The 17,941-nt window shown below is 39.7% G+C and overlaps 1 protein-coding gene across 3 annotated transcripts in view; it reads left to right on the top strand.

Annotated features, from left to right (window-relative positions):
* The first annotated feature begins 1,034 nt into the window (after positions 1 to 1,034).
* Positions 1,035 to 17,941, top strand: part of arhgef10la (Rho guanine nucleotide exchange factor (GEF) 10-like a) — a 310,750-nt gene continuing 293,843 nt past the window's right edge. For all 3 annotated transcript variants that reach the window (XM_036559119.1, XM_036559118.1, XM_036559117.1), the window contains exon 1: positions 1,035 to 1,293. The gene's annotated coding sequence lies outside the window, so the exon portion shown is untranslated. The remainder of the gene's footprint in view (positions 1,294 to 17,941) is intronic.

Raw genomic sequence — 17,941 nt, 5'->3', positions numbered from 1 at the left:
CTGCAGTCCTGTTTTTGATATAATGGGGGAAACAGGAAGCGGCCAGGCTCCTCATAAACCGGCTCTGATAATTCTCCTCTCTACAAGTTCTCTGGTTACGATGCACAAAAAACAGAGAATGCTAATGCTAATGCTCAAATATAAATATTACATTAACTTCCAGATTCTTTCCCTACAAACATGAGTCTAAATTACACTTTTCATGTCCTTGTTACTTGATTACTACGGAGCCCCTAAGGGGCCGTGGTGAAGTTAATGACATCGCGTTCCTTCACGAATGTTTTGCGTTACGATGCAAAAGCCGTGCTTTGCTTAAGCTCAGACATAAAGCAGCTCATTGAATTTAACATTGATCTTGGATTGAAATATAAAGACACAGAGCCGCTTCTCAAAATCAAACATGATTCTGCTGTTAGTGACTCAAACTGAGACTGAGGTCGAGTTTTCTCGTACAGTTAAAGCTACATTTACAGACACTGCAGAGAACAACAGCTGAAAAAACTCAGCACAGACTGGCCAAACTGGGAAAACAGCATATATTTAGCGAGGGAATGCAAAACAATTGCGTGGGAACGCCATGTCATGAACTAATACTTATATATATATATATATATATATGTATGTGTATATATATATACACACACACACACTTTTTATTTATTTATTTATTTTTTAACCATGGCCTCTTAGGGGCTCGGTAGGTTACAGTCTCTGGAGTTTGGGATATCAGTGAAGGGCTTTAGTCGCCCAGTTAGCTAATTCTATTTATTCCCTCCCTCAGGACAGCTTTGAGATGGCGTAATCTGTCGCCATGCCAGTCTCTCTCTCTCCCTCTCTCTCTCTATGTCTCTCTCTCCGCCTCCCTCGTCGTCTGTTTCCCCTCGCTTAGCCTTTCAGGTCCCGCCCCCGAGCTCTAACGTGATTGGACAAAGAGTTTCCCTGCGCTCCGCCATTGGCCAGCAGAAAACGGCTGGCTTTACGCGGCGGGGCTGTCGGTGTTAAGCAGCAGGAGAGGGAGAGGAGGAGACGGAGGAGGAGGAGGAGGAGAGGAGGAGGGGAAGACTCATTCAGCCTGTAAAAGCCTCGAAAGAAAGAGGAGGAGTGGAGCAGCCGGTGCTTGGACCCACAGAGAGCTCGCGGGCTGTGGGAAAGTAAACAGCTCGCGGACTGTTGCAGCTTTTCCCGCAGGAGGAGAACCAGGATGGGCAGGAAGTCTATGGGAAGTTGTTGATTAAAATCGCTCGGGAGGCGCTGAAGCTTTCCTGTGGAAGCGCTTCTACTCGGGATAAGAAGGTGAGGCTGGGCGAAAATGTGGGTTACGTTGTTATCGCGGTGTTAGATTGTGCGATATTGATGTCGCGGATCAGTGTCGGTGACTGGGCGTGGGAAAGTTTGTAAACACCTGCTTATCCAGCGTTTCTTCTGAAAACAAGGGTCGTAGCTGGATAACAGGAGGTTTGTCCTCTTTTATTCTGCAGTAAGACACTTAAGATGGTTCTTCAACGGTTCTTTAGTAAGACAAATGGTTCTGTGTAGAAGCTTGACATCCTAACAACCCCTTTTGGTGCTATATAGAACCATTTTCAGAAAGGTTATATACAGATATACAACTCATTCTCCATCAATCTGAAGAACCATTTTACCTGTAGATGAGTTAGACTGACCACCCAACATCAGTACCTGACCTCACTAATGCTCAATCAGATCCTCACAACAATGTTCCAACATCTAGAATAAAGCCCTGATGGTAGAATAGGCACTTGTTCTATTTCTATAGATAGACAATAATTTAAGCATGAAATGGTTCTATATAGAAATAGAACAATTGCCTATTCTACCATCAAGGCTTCATACTAGTTGTTGGAACATTGCTGTGAGGATCTGATTGAGCGTTGGTGAGGTCAGGTACTGATGTTGGGTGGTCAGTCTAACTCATCCAGCGTTTCTTCTGAAAATAAGAGTCTTAGCTAGAAAACAGGACGTTTGTCTCCTTTTTTTCTGCAGTAAGACGCTAAAAAAGGTGGTTCTTCAGTGGTTCTTTAGTAAGACGAATGGTTCTGTGTAGAAGCTTAACATCCTAACAACAGCAGAACCCTTTTTGGTGGTATATAGAACCATTTTCAGAAAGGTTCTGTACAGATATACAACTCATTCCCCATCAGTCTGAAGAACTATTTCACCATTCAAACAACAATTTAAGCATGAAATGGTTCTATATAGAAATAGAACAATTGCCTTTGGTCAAGAAATCTTGAAGAACCATCAGGGCTTTATACTAGTTGTTGGAACATTGCTGTGAGGATCTGATTGAGCATTAGTGAGGTCAGGTACGGATGTTGAGTGGTCAGTTCAAACTCATCTACAGGCCTTATTAGGTTCAGTTTCCCCTCTTAAAACATTTCTGCTGTACAAACTTACAAAAATGGTTCTTTAAGGGTTTTTGATGATGAAATGGTTCTTTAAATGTATGGACGTTGTGTTGTATATGATTTGTGAAAATGGTTCTATCTAGCACCAAAATGTTCTTCTATTGTTACAAGCTTGACATTGTAATAACAGCAGAAACCTTTTTGGTGCTATATAGAACCATTTTCAGAAAGGTTCTATGCTCATTCTCCATCAATCTAAGAACCACTTTACCATTCAAACAACAATTTAAGCATGAAATGGTTCTAGAACAAGTGCCCATTCTACCATCAGGGCTTTATACTAGATGTTGGAACATTGCTGTGAGGATCTGATTGAGCATTAGTGAGGTCAGGTACTGATGTTGGGTGGTCAGTTCTAACTCATCTACAGGCCTTTCACAAACTCTCATTAGGAACAGTTTCCCCTCTTAAAACATTTCTGCTAATGTACACACTTACAAAAGATGGTTCTTCAAGGGTTCTTTAGTAAAGATAATGGTTCTATATAGAACCATAAACACTCAATGACTCACTTGAATGCTTAAAAATTTCTTTGCATGATGAAATGGTTCTTCAGATGTATAGACAGTGTGTTGTATATGGTTCTATATAGCACATTTGTGAAAAGGGTTCTATATAGCACCAAAATGTTCTTCTATTGTTACGAGCTTGACATTGTAACAATAGCAGAACCCTTTTTGGTGCTGTATAGAACCATACACAACACATTTTCCTTCAATATGAAGAATGATTTCACCATTCAAGCATGCAAATAGGTCTTTGAGTGTTCATGGTTCTATTTACATAGCTGTGAGGATTTGATTGAGTGTTAGTGAGGTCAGGTACTGATGTTGGATGGTCAGTTCTGGATCACTAACTCAATCCCAAAGGTATTGGATGGAGCTCCATCACTCCAGAGAACACAGTTCCACTGCTTCCAGCCTCGTTCCCCTCTGGAGATCCTCAGCAATGGGTTAGCCTAATTCACTAGAAGGGGCGTCTGGATGTTTTTGGACATATAGTGAATATAGAAAGCCCTCAAAACCATCCTGGACCCACCTCAACACATCCCAGCTGAGTTTCTGTTGGATATTTTGATTAATGAATTCTTGTGATACAGAAAATGTAATAACTTTTTGTCAAACTAAGGCAGGCCAGCCTTTTTAATTACAGGACATATGGCAATAATCGCAATATAGTCCACACAATCCACACAGTGTGCATTGCTGTTTATTGGCCTCACTCACACTCATAGTCTCTCCCTGTAGTCTTGCTCTCTCTGCTTGGCCTCCTCTCAACAAAAGGCAGGGGCACTGTGAAAAGGGGTTTCTTGGACAAAATCGAGGTGGGTGGGGTGACCAGAGGCCAGGAGGCTGCCCTGTGTTGGATATTGTGGCTTTCGTAGGCTATGATGTTGTTTTGGAGTGTATGATCATCTAATTTATTACCTGATATGAAACACTGCGAACATGTTTACATCTAAGACGAATGTCCTGTCAAGGACAGTGAAGTATATTCAGTACAAAACAGTTCAAATCTGTGTGCTTTCCTTGCCTGGAGAGTGAAGAGAGGGAGCCTCACAAAGCTCTTGAGTGACGAGGACTGACCCTTTTAAATGTGGGTGTAGACGTGTCAGACTTGTGGGCAGTTACAGCTCCGTTTCTTTAAAATGATGAATTCCAGCCTGGTTATCGGTTCGCAACCCTTTTTTTTTCTTCAGTTTTTTATTATCATTTGAGCTCAGCAGCTGTCCTTTACTTTTTGTGGACGTTTAACCTCTTATTGACCAGGTATATTTTGGTTTGTCCATCTGAATTTACATGACCAACTTGTAAGGCAAATTATTCAGTAACTGCATGAAATAAATGTAAATTTTTGTTATTTATTTATTTCTTTTTTTTGTAAAAGCTCCCCTCAAATTAACAGAACATGTGTTTTATGATACACATATTGCTCTATGCTTACAATTTACTACTGAAAGCCAAAAATCTTAGACGCTCTTTGTATTATTTTATAAAAATAATGTTTACAGAGCAGATCACTGAAGAGACGCCATCTGTTTATAGTTTATAGCCCAGATTTGTGGAAAAATTGGTCGACTTTCAGTAGAAAACAAATTGTGAGTTCAGCTTCTTTTATTATAAGGGTTTAAAATGACATCACCCATCTATTTGACTGGAAAGAAGACAGTTACAGCTCTCATACGACCCCCACCTTTAGAATGTAGCTTATGAAATATGAACGTTATGAAGAATATGACGAAGTGCATTTTGGAACCACTGGTGGTCTCAAGGAGTTGAATAGTTTTATGCGTAGTCCAAAATTATTTTGATAAAATCTTGTATTAAAAGTTTAGAATATTTTTTCTTTCCGTCTCCTGAAAAGGTACCATTTTGGACGAGTTTTGGTCCAACAGCGACTACATTTAGGTGTTTTCCTCCTTTCAGTTTGAGTCATAAATGTCAGAACTGAACATATAATACAGGGCATCACTCAGTCAGCTGGGGAAGGTCAATTGTTATTATAAAACTAAGCACAAGAAAAACCTAAAAAGATGAAATGGGTAAAGCATAATAAGCATTTTTCTCCAATTTCCGATTTAGTTTTGTGGCCAATGAGATTAAATTCATTCATGGGTTCTTCGATGATGCAAAATGCCCCAGTATTGTCTGCAGTGAAGCAGCCTCTTATCATGGAGCTCCCACCCTCATGCTTCACTGTTGCTGTGGTGTTCTTGGGACTTTCTTTCCGCAAACATGACGAGCTGAATTATTGCCAAAGATTTCCATTTTTGTGTCATCAGAGCAGAGAACATAGTTCCAAAAGAGGTTTCTGAAGCTGTCTAAACACTTAGATGTGCATCTCGGTGCCTCTTTTGCAGTGCAGTTCATTGATTCTCAGAGTGAATGTTGTTCCTGTTCTTTCAGGTCATCCTGCAACCTTTTTTGAGTTGCCTGCTTCTCTCTTACCTTCCTTATCATTAGCCTGACAGAAATCTCGTTTGGCACACCTGTCCAAGGACAGTTTATTGTGGTTCCATGAACTTTCCTGATTGCGTATCAGTGAACTGGTTGTACTGACAGAGACGTTTAAGGTCTTTGCTTGGGCTCTTGAGGAAGCTCATTCAGTTTCACTGTAATTGCTACTTGTTGCTTGAAACCTTTCCAGTGTCTTTCATATTAACACCAGGTGCAGTTTGTATGAGAGCATTTTTTCATTCTTCTTCATTCTTATGTAATATTTACATTTGTATTTTTATAATCTAGTGTGTCAATTTCATTTTTATCCAAATATCTTTATTTCTGTTTACATGCTTTTTTGTTCATATTTGTAACTACAAAGTCGAAATGTGTGGAAAACTGAAGTGGATATACACGGATCAGACATAACATTATGACCACCTCCTTGTTTCTACGCTCATTGTCCATTTTATCAGCTCCACTTACTATATAGGTGCACTTTGTAGTTCTACAGTTACAGACTGTAGTCCATCTGTTTCTCTGCATACTTTGTTAGCCCCCTTTTACCCTGTTCTTCAGTGGTCAGGACGCCCATGGACCCTCACAGAGCAGGTACTATTTGGGTGGTGGATCATTCTCAGCACTGCAGTAACACTGACGTGGTGGTGGTGTGTTAGTGTGTGTTGCGCTGGTCTGAGTGGATCAGACACAGCAGTGCTGCTGGAGTTTTTAAACACTGTGTCCACTCACTGTCCACTATTAGACACTCCTACCTTGTTGGTCCACCTTGTAGATGTAAAGTCAGAGACGATAGCTCATCTGCTGCTGCACAGTTTGTGTTGGTCATCCTCTAGTCCTTCATCAGTGGTCACAGGACGCTGCCCACAGGACGCTGTTGGCTGGATATTTTTGGTTGCTGGACTATTCTCAGTCCAGCAGTGACACTGAGGTGTTTAAAAAGCCCATGCAGTGATTTCCACTACAGAATCATGTCTGTTTTTAATGCAAATACTGGTATTTGGCCTCGTCCCTTACATACAGAGATTTCTCCAGATTCTCTGAATCTTTTAATGATATTATGTACTGTAGATGATGAAAAGCTAAAGTTCTTTGCTATTTTATGTTGAGAAACGTTATTCTTGAATTGTTGCACTATTTGATGGTGCAGTCTTTCACAGAGTGGTGAACCCTCCTCATCTTTACTTCTGAAAGACTCCGCCTCTCTGAGATGCTCTTTTATACCCAATCATGTTACTGACCTGTTGCCAATCAACCACCAGGTGTTTTTTATTAGCATTACACAACTTTACCAGCCTTTTGTTGTACCGTCCCAACTTTTTTGGAACATGTTGTTGGCATCAAATTGAAAATGGGCAAATATTTTTCAGAAAACAATAAAATTTCACAGTTTCAACATTTGATATGTTGTCTTTGTACCGTTTTCAATTAAATATAAGGTTTAAATGATTTCCACATCATTCAGTTTTCTTTTTATTCACATTTTGCACAGCATCCCAACTTTTTTGGAAATGAGGTTATAGAATTTTTGAAAAACGTTTGAGTTCCCCTGTAAGGATCCTTCTGAACACACCTGATCCAACTAACGTCACCTAATTACAAGCCCCTTCCTGAGTTTAAGTGGGTGCATCAGAGGAGGAAAACTCCAAAATATACAAGGATCCTCCAGGTCCAGGCTTAGGCAGAAAGCGTAGTAGAAGCTTGTGCCCCACCAATTAGCATCGGCATGCCTGAATCTGACGATGTAGAACATCCCACTGAGAACCACAACGATAGGCAGAAAGTGTGAACCTGGCCACCCCTCTCCTCACTCGCATTGTAAATTGTAAATGCATCAGCATGCGTAAGGACACTGCCGCCCTCTAATCTGGGTCTCGGGTCACTCCCCCTTTCCCCTTTCACCGAGTTTCCTCAGTATCCCTGTGTGTGGACCACTTTAGAAAACAGCGTCTGTTCCATTTCTCCTTGTTTTACCCTCTAAAATCCCCCGTGCCATTAGCAGTCCGTGAGTGTGTGAGGGAAAGCTCCACTACAACCGCAGGCTGTCAGCATGTGCCCCCCCCAAACACAGCCATCACCCCACCGGCTGTCCCTGGCCAATGGGATGCAGCTGTATCACTGTAGTGCTCCTGGATAAGAACAAGGAGTGAAAGGTTGTGGGTGCTGGTGGATGTTACTTTGCAAAAATGTAGAATTTTACCCCAAATGTAGTCATTCAAGGCAGGGGTCAGTGTGCCACTGCGGTGGCAAGTGGGGTATGAATTTTGATATGTAATTCATAAGTGTAAAAGTCTGTTATACTGAATGATATAAGTAAAGTAACACAAATATGAGCTTTCCTATTATAAACTTAACCGCCAATTTAGTTTCAAAGTGACAATACAGGCTGATTCAAAAAGATTCATCCGATTTCAAAGCGCCATATTTTTACGACCGTGAGGCGCCTAGGAACCAATCACAATCCAATTGAAAGAGGGGAGTAATAGAGTTTTTGACTGTCAGTGGAAGATGGCTCCCTTCAGTCTGAGAGGAGATGGACACCCCAGAGCAGAAAGCTCTAAAAATTCAATAAATAACCATAAATAAAAAAAATAAAAAATCTTTGTTTCCTTTAGTTATTTTAAAATCATGAAGATATGCACTCTTTTTTAATGGAAAAAATATCACAGTTTTAATAAATGAGCATATTTACAGTACACACCTTGTCAGTGCGCTATGAGGGCAAAAACAAACAAACAAACAAAAAAAACAAAAACAAAATAATTGTTCATTAATCGTAATCGAGGTAAAATGTTCAGTTAATCGTGATATTGATTTGAGGTCATATCGTCCAGCACTAGCTGCTACTGTTTTTAGCTATGCAACGTGCTTTTATCGATTATTATTTATTTATTTATTTTTTACATTTGTCTATCAATTTTAGCTGCATTGGCCTTGTTCAGCTCAAGAAGCAGTGCAAACGAAACAAACTTCAGTCTTGGCTGATTGTCTGCAGCTTGCTGAGCCATCACTGATCTGATCGGATGTCTTGCAGTAGCTAATTTTGGATTTCGATGCAGTAACGTGCCCATGAGGTCACCTCTGCTCAGAGAGGGACTGTAAAGGCCTGGCTGTGATCAGAGGGGCCTCCTGTTAGACGTGACACTGGATACTGTTTGACCGTCTCACAGCTTTAGGTGTAGGGTGGGGTCAGTTCACCACTTAGTGAACAGACTTTTTGAATGGCTCTTTTGCCGACTTGCTGCTTTAGGCCTTAAATAGGACACAAGCATGTCGGCAGCTTGCTACAAAACCTGTCTTTTGACATAATTCAGTCTTTGGGATGTAAACAAAGTCATTCAGAGTCATTCGTTGACATGAAGTGCTCCATTCTAGAGAAACTTACCGTTGCAGATGTCTTTACTGTGGTGCTGATAGGAACCAGGGGTCACAATGTCTACCACACTAATATAGCCATTTTATTTACTGTCCAAAACCACCAGTGAACCTGCACATCTTCTGAGTTTATAAATGTAATGTTGATCAAAGGAAATATAGTGGTAAATCTGAAAAATGTTGCTTTCTTCAGGTACTATTTTGCCTCACAATGCCCTGTATGCACCTCTCCACCATGAGCGGATTTTAAAAATTATGTTTTAGGCCAAAACCGTCTCGCAAAATGACCATGAAACAATAGCTCAGGCATCAGTAACCCTCTGTGAGGCAGCTTTTAGAGTATGAAGGACCAGAACTGCCAAACTTAAAAATAGATAAAATAAAAATAAAAAAATGACCCAGTAAATTAATATATGAATTAGAATCTAAAAATAAATAAATATACATAGAAATTAATATATTAATAAATAAAACCTTACATAAATGAATATGTGGGCATTCACTTATGTCTATTTATAAATTTCCCCTCCCCACTAATTTTTGTATTTTTTTATTTATTTGTTTCTTTATTAACATTTTATTCATTTGTTAACCGTTTATTTCCATAACTATTAATTTCTGTATTTATTCATTTCCTTATTTATTTATTTCTGTATTTCCTTTTCCTTATGATAATAAAGGGGCTGTTGATCAGTGATGTCACAGTGTCTTAAAGTTCCTATTGGTTGATCGATATCAGATTCTGTAGCTCGATTGTGCATGTCTGGCTCTATCAGCAGTAATTAAGGACAAGACAGTACAGTAATGTCTGCTTACAGGCAGTCAGAGATCTGAGCGTCTCGGCTGATCTGGCTGAAAATGCTGGTATGGATTATTGACTCTTTCGTTTGGAGGCTGTGGAGTTCTATTTCTCACATTCTGCCTGTGGAAACCATCAAAAGTTATTCATCGGCAGGTTTGTCCATCCGTGACATTGCAGCTCTTTTTGGAGTTGGTGTTGGGAATTGTTTTATTTAGATTTATTTTTTAGTTTTCTCTTTAATTTCCTTTGTTTTAATAGTCTACATTGGTGAAAGAGTTTAATCAGCTCTCCTCCTTCTGGTTTTGATCGCTAAGCCTGAACGTAAAAACAAGCCCCCTCATTATCATATGAACGAAGAAATACAGAAATAAATAAATACACTTTAATAAATATATTAACGAATCAATAAATAAAGCGAGCAATTGTTAAAAATTTAGATACAGAAAAAAAATATAAAAATGAACATAACCGATAAGAAAAATAAATAAAACAGAAATAAATAAATTAAGAAATATGTAACTGCAGAAAAAAGAAATGTGTATAATTACATTTAAAAAAAGGAATATATACCTTATTTAGTTATTTTTATTTATTGATTAATTAATTATTATTAATTAGTTATTTATTTTTTTATTTGATTTATTTTTCATTTTGTCAGACTTGGCCCATCATATTAGAGACATTAAACTGCAGACATCAGACATCTGGTTCCTATCACCACCACTGTGAACAAGTCTGTCTTGGTTAGTTTCCCCAAATCAGAGCATTTCACATCAAACCACACTGAATGACTTACATCTTATATAATTATGCAGAAATATTGAAAAATTGGTGGAGTTTCCATGATCTTTAACAGAGCAGCGTGAGAAACACTATCCGCCCCCTGAAGGGAGCGTAAAAAAGACACACGTAGACTTTATGTGGTTTCTGACACTGTAAGACATACTGTTATCTATAAAATGGACTGTAATATGGACACAATTCAAACTTCAGGCTGCTGTTTTTAGCTCTGCCATGTATTTCTGTCCCCTTTGTCCAAAAGTCTCACACTACTAACAAACAGGTTTTCCATACTCTGTATGTGCTTTGTGGATGTCAGGTCACTGTGTTTCATACGCTGCCCTGGGGGTTAATGGTACTTAAACAAAAGAGGCTGAGATCAATAGCTTCTTATGAAATACCTGTACCTGACCACAGGTCTTTTGTTGTGGTCGTTATAGAGCTGCACTCATTTGTACAGTGCTTTGTGTTTGGAGTCAGAAAGATCACTGGATGTCAAGAATATGTTCTTATTGTTAGCCTCTTAGGGTCGGTTCTCTGAACGGGGGGGTTGTGGGCTAAAGGCTTAACCAGGGGTCGCAACCCAAATGTTAAGAAGAGCCATTTTGTCCTTTCAACAAAAATCAAACCACCTTTCAAGACACATTTTTTATCCATTTTACCATCTTGGCTGTAAATATGTCTCAGTATGTGTTAATGTGCTAGTTTAGGATAAATAATATAATATAAATGAAAACACAGACTTACTTTGCTCTACTTTAAGCTTTAGCTCAGGTATAGGTGCTTTTCTCACATCTCCGGCAGGAAACTTTCTGCAAAAGTAGAACAGTTTCTTGTAAAATATCTCTCAGTGTTCAACTTTCTACGAGGCTGAAGTCGCTTCTCATTCTCCAGCTTCTTGTACGAATTTTCCTGTTCCACTTTTAAATGGCACCAGAATGAAACTGCTGTACAATTTAAGGTGGAATGGGTAAATTGGCGAATGAAAAACTGACTTCAGATTCGCGACTTTTTAGTGTTTGTCAGTTTCTCACTACAGATTAAACGTATCAGGAAACCAGCTGGAGTGATTATAAACACAAGTAAGTCAATTCGTCTCCAAATTATCGATGTTCGTCTTCAATCACTCTCTTTGTCTTTTCGTTAACTACTAGCTAGGCGAGACTGTTGTCTGTGTTGCTATGGTGACCAGCAGTCTGCGCTGATCTTCAGGGTTAAAGGGTGAATCAGCAGTTCTACATTAACTCCAGAGTTTAAGACCATTTATTGTTAAACTGTGTTGAACGATCAGCAGAGCTTTATTTTACTGTAAAGGAGGATTATTTTATTTTTACCTACAAATATGATTCAGCTGTGGAGCAACAGGGCAGTAACAGAGCCGCATGTTGCCGACCCCTGGGCTAAACCAAGCCTAAAGGCAGTCAAAACCCCAAGAGAGTGACAGTTCCTTCCACATGTCTCTCTAATGCTCACTCCCTTGGTAATAACCTGGAATAAGGTTAACTCAGACTGTAAGTGCTACACAGCAGGAGAGGAGTTATTACTGAAGGAAGCCTCACTCGGCCATTCACGTATACGGGCTCAAGTTAGTGTGTTTTACATTGTTTGTATGTTGTTAACTGGTTTGTTTGTGGCATATTGGTGAAACGAATTCCTAAGAAAAATTCAAAATTTCCCGTTCCACCTTAAATGGCACCAGAATGAAACTGCGGTATAATTTAAGGTGGAATGGGAAAATTCAAACGAGAAGCTGACGAATGAGAAACTGTCTCTGAGGGTTTCAGTCTTGTGGTTTTTCTGTTGTGGCCGCCTTATTTGGGACTGAATTTCTGGCTTTGCTGCTCCGCACGAACATAACTAGAGGTGAAAGATGTCTAAAATCACTCTCCTTACTCTGGAAGAGAAAAACGTTTCCTCGACAGAGTCGATAAAACAGGCTGAGATCCTCATACAGTTTCCCCTGAACTCCTGGTCCCACTTAAACTGGCGAAAAGATACCAAATTTGTGTTTTCCTGACATTTATATTGATCTCATGCTCAGCTCCTCCCCCTATTCTGGAGAGTCTCTCACAGCATTTAACAGCACAGAAGCCCACCGGCTCTTCACGTCAGGGTGGGTAAACGATCCCATGGTGTTGCATAAAGAGGAGATAAACTCTGTGATCATAGGAGGGTAACGACATCAGCTAATTAACACAGATCTAACCAAAACTGCCCTTCAGATAACTTTAGCTGATGTTAACAGCCGAGAGATGAACAGTCGCCCCCCCTAACGGAGCTGCAGACAGCCGGTATAACTTCACTCTCTGTTTCTGGAGATTTAAATGACGTTTGAATGGAGAAACATAAGCGTTAAATATCAGACTGAATGTCGTGGTTTCTAGAACCATATACAACACATTGTCCATCAATCTGAAGAGCCATGCAGAGATCCATTTAATCACACAAATGGCTCTTTGAGTGTTCATGGTTCTATATAGAACCATTACTAAAGAACCCTTGAAGAACCATCCTATTTAAGAGTGTAGCAGTTTGCGTTAATGCCTCGCTACTTACTGAAAAATAAGCCTGGGATTTAAAGGGGTTATTTATTAAGGGTTAAGGAACATCAAACGCAGGGTTTTCAGTGCGGTTCATGATGTCTGTCTGTAGCTGAAGGAGAACTTGTGTCCATTAATAATAGATCTGTGCATGTCTGAGGTGTCTGGGTAGCAGCAGAGTCAGCGCTAAGACAGCACAGCTTGCTTGGCTGCATAAATCGCTGTTCACTCTTCTGCACTGACTGCTGAATGTTTCTCGCCTATACACCAATCAGGCCTAACATTCTGACCACCTCCTTGTTTCTACGCTCATTGTCCACTTTATCAGCTCCACTTACTATATAGGTGCACTTTGTAGTTCTACAGTTACAGACTGTAGTCCATCTGTTTCTCTGCATGCTTTGTTAGCCCCCTTTTACCCTGTTCTTCAGTGGTCAGGACCCCCATGGACCCCCACAGAGCAGGCACTATTTGGGTGGTGGATCATTCTCAGCACTGCAGTAACACTGACGTGGTGGTGGTGTGTTAGTGTGTGTTGTGCTGGTCTGAGTGGATCAGACACAGCAGTGCTGCTGGAGTTTTTAAACACCTCAGTGTCACTGCTGGACTGAGAATAGTCCACCAACCAAAAATATCCAGCCGACAGCGTCCTGTGGGCAGCGTCCTGTGACCACTGATGAAGGACTAGAGGATGACCAACACAAACTGTGCAGCAGCAGATGAGCTATCGTCTCTGACTTTACATCTACAAGGTGGACTGACAAGATAGGAGTGTCTAATAGAGTGGACAGTGAGTGGTCACAGTTTTTAAAAACTCCAGCAGCACTGCTGTGTCTGATCCACTCGTACCAGCACAACACACACTAACACACCACCACCAGGTCAGTGTTACTGCAGTGCTGAGAATGACCCACTACCCAAATAGTACCTGCTCTGTGAGGGTCCATGGGGGTCCTGACCACTGAAGAACAGGGTAAAAGGGGGCTAACAAAGTATGCAGAGAAACAGATGGACTACAGTCTGTAACTGTAGAACTACAAAGTGCACCTATACAGTAAGTGGAGCTGATAAAATGCACAATGAGTGTAGAAACAAGGAGGTGGTCAGAACGCTATGCCTGATCGGTGTATATTACTCAGGCTTTGTAAAGCAGTCAGCAGTCATGAAGCTGGTGTTTACATGTGTATAAATGCTGTTTGTTTAACAGGGCCATTCCCAAGCGCCTGTATCTCTCTGCTTTGTTTGCTTACTCCTGTTATCTCAAGAAATACCCTGGGACACTGATACAGAAGATGAGAAAGGAACGTCCGTATGACATTACATTGCCCTTCCTTCTGTCAACAGACTGTAGTTACGGTACACTGCCTGTCACATATTTGGGACCGTCTAGCTTTTCAAAATGTGTTTAATAAAGGAGATGCTTTCTTTACTTGGTCACTGTAACTGCTGCTTAGAGATTGCAATCGGGATGTCGTCACTCATCAGCATGTTTTCTTCATTTGTTTACCTGCTGCTTGGATTTTGACATTGTGATATCACAGTGTCATCACAGGGACGTCACGTTGCTCTGCATTATGGGCTCATTGGTTTATCAGTCTACTCAGGCTTTAGCAGAGCTCAGTAACACTGAGATTAATAACTGATCACGTTGATTTATCAGTCTACTCAGGCTTTAGCAGAGCTCAGTAACACTGAGATTAATAACTGATCACTTTGATTGATCAGTCTACTCAGGCTTTAGCAGAGCTCAGTTACACTGAGATTAATAATTGATCATCACATTGATTTATCAGTCTACTCAGGCTTTAGCAGAGCTCAGTAACACTGAGATTAATAACTGATCATCACGTTGGTTTATCAGTCTACTCAGACTCTATTGGGAACTTTAGTGTTTGTAAAGAAGCCGTTAATTGAGATACTCTTTAGAATTAATCTAACAAACATGTTTTCTACATGCTGGATGCCGATTTTAAAATAGCTTATAGACAAGCATTGATGGTGTTTCTTTGAAGATAAAAAATATAGTAGTAGTATTTGGAAAAAAATTGTTTGGTAAAAATTCTAAGCGTTTTTTCCTAAAAATATAAAAAGTGACTGTATTCTGAATACTTTCAAAATGTAACTTGGACTGAATACAGATATTTCTATATTCTGTATTGTTTTATATTCTATATTGTGAATATGTATTCCTGGTACTTGTATGCCATTACATTCTAACCCTGCCCATAAGACAATGGGTGCATTTACATGCACTCAGTAGTCCAGTCATAATTGGATTTCTGCAGCTATCAGATTATTCAAATGGCCATGTAAACAATATACTCGAAATCTGATTAAGAAATCTGATGAAGAGGCTGGATTGTAGCTCAGTAATCAGATTTGTCAGTGCATGTAAACTCTTACTCTGATTTTTTTCGTATTTCTCAGTTTGTCCATGCGTGAAAACAGACTGCGGTACTGGAAATAAGCGAGCAGCCAACCCAACACGAAATAAAGGATTTAAATATTCTTCATCTTCTAGATGATGTATGTTCATATTTTCAGGTAAAGTGACTCGATGTTTAAAAATTTTTTTTTAAGAGTTTTACGTTACGTTTACATCACGTCTTCTTCTGTTAGTTTATTGGCTGGTTGTAAAGCAGAAATCTGATCACTGTCTGACTCATGTAGACCTGGAGTTTCCCCATTATCTGATTACTCAAGAGCATATAAACGTGTTGATTGGATTACTGACAACCTTTGATTTTCTGCAGTTAGCAGATTGTTAAGTGCATGTAAACACACTCAGTGCCTGACATCACATTCTCAAGCCTTATAGCTTTCAACGAGGGGGCTTTTAGAGGCCTTACGTGCTTCAATATCTGGTTCCTATCATCACCACTGTGACCAAAAAAGTAGTTTGGAAGAGAAAATGATTTATTCTTTCTTTGTTTTTCTTTATTCTTTGATGAACATGAAGCTGTGTTGAATAAAAACACAAAGGGTTAGCAAATGCTTTATACAAATGAACCTTATGCAATTTTTTTTATTGTCTGAAAAAGTAACATTGAAGTTCAGTTATCATAAAATTTCCAAAGAAGGCAAACATTCTCATCCATAATGAATCCAGTTGCCCCAAAACAAAACATGAGGAATTCCCAGTCAGTGGGTTGCCACATCCACAGCTAAACCCCTACAAACATTCCTGTGTTGTTTATCCGCTACACACCAGCTGTTCTCCTTTACTATTGTCCATTGATGCATCCATGAAGCTGTTCTCTGCGTTTGTTCTGCTGCCTGTGTCTTATTCATGCACAGAAGCACAGAAGTAGGCCCTCATGGCTTTTTCAAGAGGAATGCGTGCCTTTATGATTTCCATAACGCAGAAGGAGCCCCCTGATGCAGCTTCACTGAAAAAAAAACATCTCACAAAGCAATTACTGTGAACTGTAGTGTAGTCGAGAGGCCCTCTGCAGACCCATAAGCCCACTGTGAAGACACTTCATGCTAATTTTCTCAATGTGTTTAGAGGCTGCATGTTTTCTCCCCTCAGAAACCACAAATCATATTACAGAGTCGCTTGTTGAAAACTGTGACCAATCCAATTCAGTTTTAATGGTTTGCTAATACAAAGCGGTTTCACCATAATCATGTTCGCTTTTGTTCTTTTCGGCCAGATTCGTTCAATATTTTGCAGTATAAAAAATTTTAAAGATTTTTAAAAAAATTAACAAATCAAATGTACGTAATTTTACTCTCAACTTAAATGTACAGCAGGGTCCAAAAGTCTGAGACCATATTGAAAATCAGATTTTTTCATTTAAACTTGTAAATAAACAGAATATTTAAGAAATTTGACAAAATTACAACTAACAAAACTTCTGACAATTAAAATGAAGTACAACACCATTTCCAAAAAAGTTGTGATGCTGTGCAAAATTTAAATAAAAACAAAATTCAATGATGTGCAAATCATTTAAACCCAATATTTTATTGAAAATAGTACAGAGACAACAAATCAAATCAACAGTTCAGGGTCTCCTTTGTCATATTTTTCATTTCATAATGCGCCAAATGTTTTCAGTGGTGACAGGTCTGGACTGCAGGCAGGTCAGTTTAGCACTCAGGCTCTTTTAATACGGAGCAATGCTGTTGTAATACATGCAGAACGTGGTTTGACACTGTCTTGCTGAAATAATCAAGGCCTTCCCTGAAAAAGACGTCGTCTGGATGGCAGCATATGTTGCCAAAACATGTATATATCATTCAGCATTAATGGTGCCTTCACAGATGAGCACGTCACCCATGCCATGTGCACTAATGCCCCCTATACCATCATGAATACTGGCTTTTGAACTGTGCACTGATAACAAGCTGAGTGGTCTTTAGCCCAGAGGACACAGCGTCCATGATTTTCAAAAAGAATTTCAAATGTTGATTCGTCGGACCACAGGACACTTTTCCACTTCCCCTCAGTCCATTTTAAATGAGCTCGGGCCCAGAGAAGGTGGTGGCGTTTCTGGATCCTGTTTGTATTTGGTTTCTTCTTTGTGTTTTAGAGTTTTAACCTGCATTTGTGGATGCAGTGATGAACTGTTTTCACAGACAGTGGTTTCCAGAAGTGTTTCTGAGCCCATGCAGTGATTTCCACTACAGAATCATGTCTGTTTTTAATGCAGTGCTGTCTGAGGGCCCAAAGATCATGGCCAGCAAATACTGGTTTTTGGCCTCGTCCCTTACATACAGAGATTTCTCCAGATTCTCTGAATCTTTTAATGTTATTCTGTACCGTAGATGATGAAAAGCTAAAGTTCTTTGCTATTTTATGTTGAGAAACGTTATTCTTGAATTGTTGCACTATTTGATCGTGCAGTCTTTCACAGAGTGGTGAACCCTCCTCATCTTTACTTCTGAAAGACTCTCTGTGATGCTCTTTATACCCAATCATGTTACTGACCTGTTGCCATTTAACCACCAGTTGTTTTTTTTTAGCATTACACAACTTTACCAGCCTTTTGTTGCCCCATCCCAACTTTTTTGGAACATGTTGTTGGCATCAGATTCAAAATGTGAGTTTTG

The sequence above is a fragment of the Colossoma macropomum genome, unplaced genomic scaffold (assembly GCF_904425465.1).
Source record: "Colossoma macropomum unplaced genomic scaffold, Colossoma_macropomum, whole genome shotgun sequence".
Taxonomy (NCBI): domain Eukaryota; kingdom Metazoa; phylum Chordata; class Actinopteri; order Characiformes; family Serrasalmidae; genus Colossoma; species Colossoma macropomum.
The sequence above is the reverse complement of the archived record's forward strand: the minus strand, read 5'-3'. Positions and strand labels throughout refer to the sequence as shown.